The sequence below is a fragment of the Oncorhynchus mykiss genome, chromosome 23, assembly GCF_013265735.2.
Source record: "Oncorhynchus mykiss isolate Arlee chromosome 23, USDA_OmykA_1.1, whole genome shotgun sequence".
NCBI lineage: Eukaryota > Metazoa > Chordata > Actinopteri > Salmoniformes > Salmonidae > Oncorhynchus > Oncorhynchus mykiss.
This window is the reverse complement of record NC_048587.1, coordinates 24,044,891-24,058,920: the sequence shown is the minus strand read 5'-3', so window position 1 is coordinate 24,058,920 and position 14,030 is coordinate 24,044,891.

The window sequence follows — 14,030 nt, the reverse complement described above, 5'->3', positions numbered from 1 at the left end:
ACTGGCTAGGACTGTGACCCTAGTCTTACTTTAGCTTTCTAAATCATTTTATTTTGGAAAAGGTTTTTGAAAATGTAGAGCACTACTTTGATAATCAATTTTTTTCTTGGGACACTTTGCAATTGCTGCTTTGTCTGCAACATATCTGGCTAATATTTCAATATTATATTGAAATTATTTTGTTCGGTTTGACCATGGCTGTAAGAAGTAGTTTAGACTTTTTGCAATTCTGGTCCAATAAGGTCTACCAAGTGCAAATCATGTTGCTGAAATGTTTTATTTGATAACCAAAATGCCATACGCTATCTTGGAGAGTTTTATATGAAAATCTACTAAAACTTGGCAACGGTGCAATTTCTTGGGGACTTTTCTAACTATTTCAACAACTATATTTTTCAAAACGAATGATGGCCTCAAAAATATTTTTAGATTTTTACCTTCTTCAAGATGGAACACTAAAAGCCGAAGAATCTGTGCAATTCAGAATTCTTCCAGTGCCTCCCTTAGATGGCAGTCCACAAGGTGGCTTGAGGCGGTTCCTAATGATCGTTCAAGTCTTGTTCGCATGAATGTAAGAATAATAATGCCAGTCTTATGTGATAATTGGTCTCCCCAAAACAAAAAACTGTGAGATGAGTGAAATGTCCTGTCTATTTATTTATGTTTTTATATGTAATTATTTTGGTCAGTGCTGTTACAGCAATTAACAAAGGACTGTTAAGTTGTTTGGTAATGTCCTAATAATTTCCTCATCCTTAGCCAGTCTTGATTGTGTTCTAATCATGTTCCAATCCTATTTCAACCATGTCCCTGCAAGACTGTGGTGTATAACTGTGGTCCCAGAAAGTTTTCAATCCTTTGTAACATGTAACATTTAAAGCTCATTGGCTTGCTAATCACCTTGTATCAAAGAGTCTAGGTCTAGGTCATTACTTGCTAACTTTGACAGACTGATGAAAACCCTCTGGACCTCAAGGACTGGAGTTGTGCAGCACACATACAAATCTTTGTAAGCGATACTGTCAGAATGTCTTACTGATCAAAATAAACTTATTGGGATTATTTATCGTCTCTTATCTACCTGCATATGCTATTTGTTCTAATGATGAATGTCTTGAACTCAATTTTAATTTAGCCTGTTTGTCCCATCTGGACAAAGATTGGGGCATAACAGACCTTGGGTGAAAACGGACTGAAGGTGGTGCTATAACACAAATATTCAGATAACTTTTCAACATGCAGTACTTCCACAACCTATGGGCTTTCCTTTTCATTGATTGTGTACATTCCTATTAATAATGGGTGGGGTCTTCAGAACAGATGGTCTGGATTTGTTTGGGGATAAGATTTAGACCTTATTGCTGAGCAACCCTGTCCTTTTGGGTGATGATGAAATAACCCTAGAGTTGATGATGATGTATATGCCCATCAGAGTTAAATAAATTGGTTTGCATAACCTCCAGTGTAGTTCTAATGGCCAGTGAAAAGCTGGAGAACTCTAAAGTGTAATTCGCTGAATGAAAATAGCAGCAGATTATGTTTATCTCAAGTGCTGGGTCCTCGGCTCACTCAGGCCAGAGTGACCACGGTCTTTGGGAGTGTTGGAGAGTGGGAATCTCTTTTAGAATGAAGGCTTGTACATCCATGAATGTATGTGCGCTCTATTTACTGTGAATCCTCTGCATGTATAAGCTGCAAGACCTGTAATATTAAGAGAAACTGCCCTTAAAGACATTGTGTATCTTCTGGCAGAATGGGCCAGTCTGTCCACCAATCTGTCCCTCTACTGTCCACTGTTGTCAAGTCATCTACCAAAATATACAGTAATTCTACACATATACTGTATAAGGTAATTGAAGAATGTGTTGGATTCATACACAATGTTTACCATCTCAAAAGCTATGCTGTGTACACCCATAGCTGCAAATCATCTCGAATTATACAAAGATTACTTAAAAGTGCTCTGTTACACAATGCTACAATTACAACATGATCAACAGGTGTCAAACTAACTACTAGTGAGTTCAATTACATAACCTGACCCTAAAACTGTCTGATACTAACATGGCCATAATAAACCAATACTAAAAAGAGGCTAGATGAAGCCATTACACTGAAGCCATCTGCCCTTCCTTTCATCAAGATGCTGCCAAGGCAAACAGCACTATGATGGAGGAGTTCACACACACATTCTATTCCAAGTAGTAGTGCATTCTCCAGCCGTAATACCAAACTTAGACTGGGACCATGTGTTTGGAGTGCTAGCGGAGAGAGAAAACTATTCATGGATGACTGGAAACAAGGTGTAATTTGTGGGGCAAAACTTCCATGGGGCTACTTTAGTGACCCCCCCACACACCTTGTGTGCAAAACATTTGAGCGGCCTCTCTTGACAGTGTGGAGAAAACATTTAAGAGTTAATTTCCTGCAATTCTACACATTTTACCAGGGCGTGTAGAGAAAATGTGGAAGTTTCACAGCAAGTTTGCTGCTATTCTACACATTTTGCCATGGGGCGGAAATAAGATTTAGCAATTTTATAACTAATTTCATGCAATTCTACTCCTTTTTCCATGGGGAGGAGATAACAATGAGCAGTTCTACAGCCAATTCCCTGCAATAAAAAAAAAAACATAGGATGGAGACAAATGATAGGCCGTTTTTAATATGATATCTGATGTTCAATAGGGGGCAGGTCAATAATTCAATCATTATAAGATAGCTGGCCGCTAGACTTATTTACCAATCTAATTGAGTCAGTAGCTTGGTTTCCATCCAATTGGCGACAGATGTTAATGCAAATATTCTAAAATCCGCATAAAAACAATAAGCATTTTCGCACCATAGATGTGTTTCCATCACATTGACATGTTGCCGATAAAATGCTGTGCTCGATGACGTGGTGCACATAAAAATACCTTTTGTGATTAAATTCCCATGAAACCGACAAAATAAAATACAAGTTAAATGGGTTTCCATCACATTTTCAACTCCACTGATGGTTTTCTTTCAAAACATGTTTCGTTATATAAGGAGTGTGCCACAGCGCTGAAGACTAGAGCGCAAACATAAACCTACATTATGAGATTATTATGGACAAAAATTGAATTTGTCAAATGGCAGCCAATCACCGATGTCACCAGAAAAAGACTATCGATATTTAATGGAAAGGAGCATCAAGCTCATCACATTGCAAATTCACCACCCTGTGAAGTTCATAATAATTTATTTGATCTGTAGCCTAATAAACTGCATGCTTTCAACACATGTTGTGCCGAAAAGCACACCCCCCTGCCAGAATCCCCCCCACTTTACGCATGAACGCGCACGCACTCAATTCTTCATTGCTGCGACTTGCTTGCTAGTTGAGAATTTTGATCACGTTAGGCTGCGTTTCATTTGAGTTTTTATGTCATTTTGATCGCGGGGAGGCACTAGTAATGTCTGCAGTTTTCGGCTATTTGTTTGAAGTGTATTAGTCTATAAAAAAATATCTTGCCAAAATTCGTCATCTCTCCCATGTCTTATTTGACTAGTAGTTGTTCTGAAAGGTTTATTGCTTGCCTACATCTTACTCCCTCCTTTATGTTTAATATGACACACACACATACATTAATTGTTAATTTCGGTTGCCTGTCCTGAAGTGAAGTTTGTTCTATAGAAAGTATTTGACTCTGATGTGTTCCACAGAAAGTATTTGACTCACAAAATTAAGGAAATTAGAAGGGGGGGGGGGGGGGGGGGGGGGGGGGTTCAGCAAGGCCATAATTTTGGTAGCTCATGTTGACCAGTAGTGTGTACCACAGAAAGTATTTGACTCTAGCCACAAAATGAAAGAAATTAGAAGGGGGAGGGGGGGGGGGCTATTTAAAACATTAAATACATTTTTCTTGAATTATAATTAATTAATTATTAGAGCTAGGCCCCTTTTTTCTCCACTTCCTGTCTGAATGACGTGCCCAAAGTAAACTGCCTGTAGCTCAGGCCCTGAAACCAGGATACGCATATAATTGGTACCATTGGAAAGAAAACACTTTGAGGTTTGTATAAATTTGAAAATAATGTAGGAGAATATAACACAATACATGTGGTAGGAGAAAATACAAAGAAAAAACAAAGATATTTTTTTTTTTGAGAGAGAGATCATCCTCTTAGAAAGGCAAGAGAAAGGTCATATTGAAAATTAGCTCCCTGGATGCAATTCACGTGGCTTCCACAGGGTGTCAGCAGTCTATGTTCAAGGTTTCAGGCTTGTAACTTCAAAAATAAGAAACATCAGTTTTAGCAGAAGGACACAGTCTTGGAAATTCGTGTCTGCGCGCTCATGAAGACATTACGCACCTGCTGAAATCGGTTTCCTATTGAACATACTTCTTTCCATAAGAAATATCATACTTTGATTACATTTTAGGGTATCTGAGGAGTATATAGAAACATATTTTGACTTGTTGAAAGTTTAGGGGTATATTTTTCGGATTCCTTTCTCTGCCCTGTTGAACGAGTGGATTACTTAAATCAATGGAGCCAACTAAACAGACTTTTTGGGATATGAAGAAGGATTTTATCTAACAAAATGACACTACATGTTATAGCTGGGACCGTTTGGATGACAAATCAGACGAAGATGTTCAAAAAGTAAGTAAATATTTATTTGAATTGCGCACCCTCCAGTTTCACCGGAAGTTGTCCAGCTAGCAGGACTCCTATCCCAATAAGATTCTAATTCGCAAGTATACAATGACACAGCTATAATATAATTTGACAGTTCTGTTTTGCCTTTTAGTCAGTATACTTTCTGTAGGGTAATTGTACATTGCATATACTCTCATGCTTACTTTCAAGACAAAGACCCCACAAGAAGTAACATCTTGATGGCATGGGTAAGGAAGGGTACCACACGCCCATCTGGAGATATTACACCCCTTCTCTCTCAGGAATGATCTGAACATATATGTTAAAGTACAGCATTTTGAAACACTTTATTGATTACAATATAGAGATTAATAACAGAGGGGAATCTGAGAATGCAGAGATTCCAGCAGGGTGTGAGTTGAAGTAGTCAAATCTGGAGCTGACCAGGGCTGGAATGTAAATGATGTGATCCTCTCGGATTATCTAACATCTGAGAATGGGCAGGCATTCCCTCAGATGAAGAGCATATCCGTCTTGCTGATTAGGTGCTGTCATCCAGGTGGAAATGTCACCTGCCTATCCGATGCAGTAAAAGAGATAAGAGATAAAGTGAGTGTCCTGTGAATATGTTTATGTGCATGTACTGTACATGTGTGTGTATGTGTATATATAGCTTGGTATATATTTTATTTATCTTAATTTCGATTATTATTATCATTATTGTGTTTTGTGGTTGAGGGGTGGGGGGAGGTTGATGGGGATGGTGGATGTGCTGGGGTGTCCTACTGAGGGCGAAGGGACCTATTGGGGAGGGGATTCTTAATGGATGCACATTCAGTCATAGTTTTGTTTACTATATTATTATACATTTATTCATTTTTTTCTTATTTTTTTCTATTATTATAACAGTTTACTGTGATTATGGATATGCACTCATGTTGACTTATATATTTGAATATACTCTCTTTTTCACCCAGAGTACACATTTTTGATTTATTATTGTTATTATTACTACTGTACCTGCATTATTAAAAACAAAAACATAAAAGTGTAAAGAAAAATGTAGGAAAAGCCATAAGAGGGAAAAACACAATGGGATGGGTGATTGAAGGATCTGTAGAGAGAACAGTAGAGGGCTCTGAAAACTATTATTGCTGAAATATCCACTTCTTTTTGTGACTAGAGTCAAATACTCTTGACATTTTCCACATAGTCCATTACTTTAAGACATGAAGGTCAGTCTATCATTTATCTTTGCTTATTAGAGCTATTCTTGCCATAATATGGGCTTGGGGAATTTTTCCATATATGGCTCTCTTCTGTTTACCAACCCCTACCTTGTCACAACACAACTGATTGTCTCAAATGCATTAAGGAAAGAAATTCCACAAATGAACTTTTAACAAGGCACACCTCTTAATTGAAATGCATTTCAGGTGACTACCACATGAAGCTGGTTGAGAGAATGCCAAGAGTGTGCAAATCTGTCATCAAGGCAAAGGGTGGCTACTTTGAAGAATCTCAAATATACTGTATTGGTTTTCCTCCTCTTCGTCTGAAGAGGTGTAGTATGGATCGGACCAAAATGCAGCGTGGTTAGTGTTCAACATAGACGATAAACGAGAACACTACAAAATACAAATGTGAAAACCAAAACAGTCCTATCTGGTGCAATGACACAAAGACAGAAGACAACCACCCACAAAGTACCCACAGAATATGGCTGCCTAAATATGGTTCCCAATCAGAGACAATGATAGACAGCTGCCTCTAATTGAGAACCAGTCTAGGCAACCATAGACATACAAACTACCTAGAAAGGAAACAGCCCCATAAACATACAAAATCCCCTAGACCAGGTAAAACACATAAATCCCCCATGTCACACCCTGACCTAACCAAAATAATAAAGAAAACAAAGATAACTAAGGCCAGGGCGTGACATGTACAATATATTTTGATTTGTTTAACTCTTTTTTTGGATCATAGTTTTGATCTATTTCATATGTTCTCCAATGTAGTAAATAGTAAAAACAAAGAAAACCCCTTGAATGAGTAGGTGCATCCATACTTTTGACTATGACTGTACATATTACAATTTATGGGGAAATTGATCCCCAGGCCTACAAAAAGGGGTCCATGGGCCTCCAGTTGCCCATCCCTGGTCTAGAGTCTTGAGTGGCCTCCTGTCCTCATCTCCATCAATTTGTCTGCACTGATCTGGAAACACAGTAGATTGGAAGCAATGTCAGCACAGCAGCCAATCGTGGAACTTGATTTGACGACTCCAATATAAGATCTGTGTCCATGAAGTAAAGGGACAGATGAAAGGAAGCAAAATCATTTGGACATTTGCAACAGAATTTCTCACTCCCTTTCTTTCTCTCTCTAGTTCACCCATGATTGTTAGCACCTTTAATGAGTGGTTTTGGTGAACATGAGTATGATTGCATTCACTAAACAATGTTTATTTTGATGGCCATTGTCCGGAGCTCAGTAGATGCTGTTGAAGATGTGCTGTGTTGTTATGCAGTAGTGGCCTAACTTGCTACATGCAACAATGAATACAAATGCTTAATAACATGAAAAACTCTAAAACCATGGAACGCTAAATAAAGGCTTCACAGGAGTCAGAATGTGTTACATTGTTTTTGACACTCAATTATTTAGAAAAGAGACAAATTCAAAAATAACACTTTCAAGATGTTAGAGGGCATGTCAAAGCAAGTCTTTCAGTTTGAATATCACTTTGGCTGAGACTAAGATACAGTAGAATGTATCAATGTGCTCCGGGGCTCTCACATAGAATTCAGCCAATGAATGTGCTGTCTTCTTCACGCGATCATCAGTGGCAGTGCATCAGAGTGGGTGACCCTCAGGGAGCTGCAATCTAAAGATTGTGTAGCCAACTAGGGGTTAAATCACAAGACCATGATTGTCTCCGAATAATCATCACAGGCACCAGGGTCTGACTGAGCCTAGAGTTAAAGGTCACTGATCTTATGATGCTCTGTCAAGTCCACTATACTTTCACAGGGGAGATTATTTGGTTTCATGACGCTTGTCATAATAGTTTGTCTAACACTACAGTAGTGGAGTTACTACTAAGTAGACCTGAGGTAAGTGTCCCCCCTGTAGTACTAGCTCGATAGCTATTTAGTTTGGTGGTTGGTGTTATGTAGGTATTATGACCACTTCAAGCACAACTTGAACACCACACATTACAGTACTATGTTAGAGTTCGTAGGCTCTACAGTAGAGCCACTTTTACATTGCAGGTTCTCAGCATTAGCGAAACTAAATATTCTTCTGTCCTCCACACTTGTATGGTGCCAAGGAAAGGGACTTCTATACATCATCCTTTACCCAGAAATAAAGTGTTTTAATCTCTGGCTTTTAGTAGGTTTATTTTTGTGGAAATGGAACATGTTTCTGGCAGTGTCTGAGCATATGTTAGAATGTCTGTCTGGTCTGTAGCGACGCCTGTCAGAGCATGTTTGTCAGAGAGTCACATGACACGCTCTTTAACTCAACTCATCATAGTAGCTCTTCTGTATGGATTCATCATGGTCATGGGGATTTTAGTAGCGGATACAGTTGACAACTGTCTGTCTCATACTGTATGTACTGTATGTATGTAGGCCTTGGAATAATAATAAAACACTTGTGACATAGCCGTGGACTAGTGAGGTCATGCAAGTAGAAACTACGCACAAGAAGGATAGAAATACGTTTAAATAGATGTAGGAGCCTATATAACTGTTTATGATCATGAAGCTACCAGATCCATTAAGCCAATGCTTAGAGGCTTTCACGTCCTGGTGAAACATCTGAATCCATATACCATTCCTTTGTACTAGTATTCCACATGCTGTATTACACATGACTACTTTCAGACACCCCTATCTGACCTTTCAAGGCATCACAAGTGCCATTCCGGACAAATTCAGTGTGAGTGTATTCATCAAAAATTTGCACATGCAACTGCCCAAGGAATCCCCTTCTCTCTTCTATCCCTCCCTTCCCTATGTCTATATCTCATGTCTCATGGTATTTTTAATACTCTTTCTCACAGTCTTACCCCTCTCTCTTCAAACGTTGAAGAGTTTTAAATTAACTGTGAAATGTTCCCTTTTGTATTTTCAGTCATGTTTATAACTGCTACCAGTTAGAGGTGGTAGTAAATGCTGAGGGGAAATAGTTAACCCTGGGTAGTTAACTCCTGGGTTGTTGACACAGCTGGGCACTGCTGAGTGTCCAGCTGACCCAGGAATGTGGAGCCCCTGTGGGCACGGGGTAGCTGAGATCAACTTCACAACCTGGGACAGGAAGCGGGAAGGAGGAGCATTACTAAAATACAGTGTTTACTTTACACACAGTGCATCCACACTTGGCACAGGAGCAAGACAAAGAAGGACAACCAAAGAAATATGGTAATGTGTATTCTGTTCACTGTTTCCGGGTCCCACAAGTGATGTTCAATTCAGCTTTCAGCAATGCAAACAACATTTCAAAGTGCAAAAACAAAATTTTGACAGACATTGTCTTCGTCAGGGAACTAGCCTATATAACTCAACACACATAAATATAGGCAACCCGTACAGTCCCTGTGGAACGAGCAGTCCAAGATGACATCAGTTCACTGGAAACAGAGGAACATTAAAGCGGAGTTATGACCTCCGTTCAGCAGTAGAATAGAGGTACACGTAAGCGCCAGGGTTTTAGCTCACTAATGCACTGCAGACAGGTTAAAGAGACTGGTTCAGCTTAGCAGAGGTTGGGGGTCAGAGGAACACTCTCTCCCCCATCAACGGGTCTTTCCCAGCAGTAGCAAGGCCCTAAGGCCATCTGATTTGTGGGTGTCCTTTTGACTGCCTGTGTCTATCTTTAGCCAGGCAAACTTTTATGAGAGTGTTTAAGTGAAGGCGTTCTGTGGCAGTGAGGGTAGGCAGGCCAAAACCCCAGCCACTCGTGACAGGGCCTCCGCCATGACTGACGTTATTTCCTACATTTGCATAAACATACCCGAGATGCCTGTCATGGTGAGCATGTTTGGATGAACGGAGGAAGGCGTGCTCGGAATGCCCGGTGCCAGAGGAGAGGAACAGAAGTATTTTTATATGTAATAGTTGTTGGTTTAACTAGCCAACTCCTGTGGCACAGCTGCAAGGACTTTTCAGGTTTACTTATGTTTCTTAATTGTGCTGTTCTTTAAAGCCAATTTTGCTCACAGGACCTCCTGCAAATGATGTTTTTCTTTAGTCTTATATTTCGAACATACAAGATTTCTTCCTGCTTTTGCAAGAATATTTGTAATTGACTACAACTGAAATGGAATTCCGCCTGCTGCCACCCAGGTTTTCAGTGATCATGTTGTTTACATCACATAAACAGTTGTTTGAAAGCACATGTTTCTGTATATCTTCCACACTCTTCAACAGAGATTCATAATTCAACAATGCCAAACACACAGAACGCAGCATGGTACCTAAATGCTCCATGAGTCATCAGGTGTGTTCACGCCTTATTACGTAAAAAAATCTCTGGAGATAAGAAGCATTCCCCACCAGTGTTGCCACACGTTTCCTTCTGCCAGTAAAATACACAGCAACTCATCTTCCCTGACTGCTTTGTTCTCTGTGACTAAAACAGTGTGGTATGGGTGGTGACCTTTTCAAACAGCTGCTTATCCTGTCTAGACAGACATTTACGCACGCACGCACGCACGCACGCACGCACGCACGCACACACACACACACACACACAGAGAGAGAGGTAAGGTGGCGATGTCAACAGGGTCAATGCATTTCCATCCAGTTATCCTGTGTTTGACTGGCTGTGTGTCTGAGAGTATCACTGCATTAGTTTGCTGTGTTATACGGTCTGCTACAAACCCAGTGGATGAGAGAGCCTGTTTGTTGTCTTAAGCCTTAGTTGGAGAAGAGGGATTGAGTCCTGCTTACATAACAAATCTTGTCATTTCAAATACATTGGACTCGGTCAGTCTACTCCATCAGTCCGTATCAGAATCACCTATTTGATTGGGTTGTTATTCAAAGTTGTTTTTTAAGCTGCCAAATAAGCAACAGAGTATTCAGACAGATTACCCAGACCTAGACCCAGATTTAAGAAATAGTAATAGTCCAACTATAGAATTAGGATAACATTTCTATTAATACATTCTCATGCATTAGGCCAGTAGTGCAGTCATAAAAGTCTACAACATAGCAATTCAAGAGTTCTGTTTTTGAGGGAACAACTTAGCAGAAACAGATGGACAAAGACCAATATTAGGACCATAGTGTCATGTATACTCCCTCTCTGGCTCTCGAGATTACCAGGCTGCTCATTATTTCGCACACCTGTCACCATCGTTACGCGCACCAGTGCCTCATCAAACTCACCTGGACTCCATCAGCTGCCTGATTACCTTCCCTATATGTGTCACTCCCTTTGGTTATTTCCCTAGGCATTATTGTTTCTGTTTCAGTGTTTCATGTCTGTACGCTGCCCGTACAGACATGTTCATTTATTTATTAAATACACTCCCTGAACTTGCTTCCCGACTCCCAGCGCACACGTTACACATAGATAGAGCAGTCCAAGATTACTTTTTTTTACTGCCTCTACGACAGCATGGAAGAGATGGAGTAAAAGCTTGTTAGAAGCATACAATAAAAGTACCCTTAAAGGATGATTGTCCTGAAGAAACCTAGTAAATTGCCCTGAAAAGGACACAGAATCTTCCATTTCAGGGTAATGTTCCCTCAAAAACAAAACTCTTGAAATCACTGGCCCCTTTAATAATGGAACACTAGTCACTTTTATAATGTCTACATATTTTTGCATTACTCATCTCATATGTATTTACTGTATTCTACTGTATCTTAGTCTATGCCACTCTTGACATTGCTCGTCCATGTATTTATATATTCTTATTTCCATTCCTTTACTTAGATTTGTGTGTATTGTGTTTATTGTTGCGTAATTGTTAGATATTACTTGTTAGATATTACTGCACTGTTGGAGCTAGAAACACAAGCATTTAACTACTCCCGCAATAACGTCTGCTTAACAAGTGTACGTGACCAATAAAATGTGATTTGATTTGAATGACACTCCAGTGTACCATGTCCCTGATAGGGTAGCGACAAAAATCAATGTTCTTTCAACCCTAGCAACAGCATAGATATACTGGTGCCCTAGATATACAGTATGCACAGAACATTTGCCAGTGTGATAAAGTGCACAGTTAGAATCTATTCTACGATTGACTGATCTGCATTGCCCACTGCACTGTTCCAGTCACGATCCTATCACCCAGAACCTGTCACATCCAGTTGGATCACAATTCATAAAAATTTGGACAAATTTGGAAAAAGTCAAGGGGTGTGAATACTTTCTGAAGGCACTGTATGATGGACTTGGGAAGGGGAGCAGGAAAACAGATGCACAATACTATGAACTGCACTTGCAAATTCTGGATCTCCTGGCACTATTTTTAACAGTCAAAGAATAACTTTCAATGGAAAAGACAGAGAATGATACTCGCAGTGTACCATTGCTCTGATGGGGCAGCGTCAGACAGTTTGGGACAGGCGAGAAAAGCGATCCAGAAATAAATGGAGAAACAGGATCCAAAATAATCCTGCTTCAGCTCAGCAGGCACATAGAGGAAACTCACCTCTCCTCAGAAATAAGACGATATGTGACTAACCTGGTGCTGAGTGGGGAGAATGACAGGGCAAATCAGACTGATTTGGCTGTCACTTCATATGACCTCCTCTGAGGTTACGTTGAGGTGTCCTTCTCAGAGGAGGCCAGCATCAACACTGAGACTGACTACATACAGCAGTGGCAAAGTGAAATCAGAATTTAGGTTATTGACCTTTTTCATGGCAATACTTCGCTTCTTAATACTCACAAATGCCTCCTAAATATGTTTTTAAGCAGCTAACTGGCAGAGAGGCCATAACATTGTATTATCTCAGCCTTACAGAGCATATGCTTTAAATTCCAATAATTGCATAAGGACTATTTTAAAATAAATATTTTTAGAAGTAATATTGCCATCACATATACAGTGCCTTGCGAAAGTATTCGGCCCCCTTGAACTTTGCGACCTTTTGCCACATTTCAGGCTTCAAACATAAAGATATAAAACTGTATTTTTTTGTGAAGAATCAACAACAAGTGGGACACAATCATGAAGTGGAACGACATTTATTGGATATTTCAAACTTTTTTAACAAATCGAAAACTGAAAAATTGGGCGTGCAAAATTATTCAGCCCCTTTACTTTCAGTGCAGCAAACTCTCTCCAGAAGCTCAGTGAGGATCTCTAAATGATCCAATGTTGACCTAAATGACTAATGGTGATAAATACAATCCACCTGTGTGTAATCAAGTCTCCGTATAAATGCACATGCACTGTGATAGTCTCAGAGGTCCGTTAAAAGCGCAGAGAGCATCATGAAGAACAAGGAACACACCGGGCAGGTCCGAGATACTGTTGTGAAGAAGTTTAAAGCCGGATTTGGATACAAAAAGATTTCCCAAGCTTTAAACATCCCAAGGAGCACTGTGCAAGCTATAATATTGAAATGGAAGGAGTATCAGACCACTGCAAATCTACCAAGACCTGGCCGTCCCTCTAAACTTTCAGCTCATACAAGGAGAAGACTGATCAGAGATGCAGCCAAGAGGCCCATGATCACTCTGGATGAACTGCAGAGATCTACAGCTGAGGTGGGAGACTCTGTCCATATGACAACAATCAGTCGTATATTGCACAAATCTGGCCTTTTTGGAAGAGTGGCAAGAAGAAAGCCATTTCTTAAAGATATCCATAAAAAGTGTTGTTTAAAGTTTGCCACAAGCCACCTGGGAGACACACCAAACATGTGGAAGAAGGTGCTCTGGTCAGATGAAACCAAAATTGAACTTTTTGGCAACAATGCAAAACGTTATGTTTGGTGTAAAAGCAACACAGCTGAACACACCATCCCCACTGTCAAACATGGTGGTGGCAGCCTCATGGTTTGGGCCTGCTTTTCTTCAGCAGGGACAGGGAAGATGGTTAAAATTGATGGGAAGATGGATGGAGCCAAATACAGGACCATTCTGGAAGAAAACCTGATGGAGTCTGCAAAAGACCTGAGACTGGGACGGAGATTTGTCTTCCAACAAGACAATGATCCAAAACATAAAGCAAAATCTACAATGGAATGGTTCAAAAATAAACAGATCCAGGTGTTAGAATGGCCAAGTCAATGTCCAGACCTGAATCCAATCGAGAATCTGTGGAAAGAACTGAAAACTGCTGTTCACAAATGCTCTCCATCCAACCTCACTGAGCTCGAGCTGTTTTGCAAGGAGGAATGGGAAAAAATGTCAGT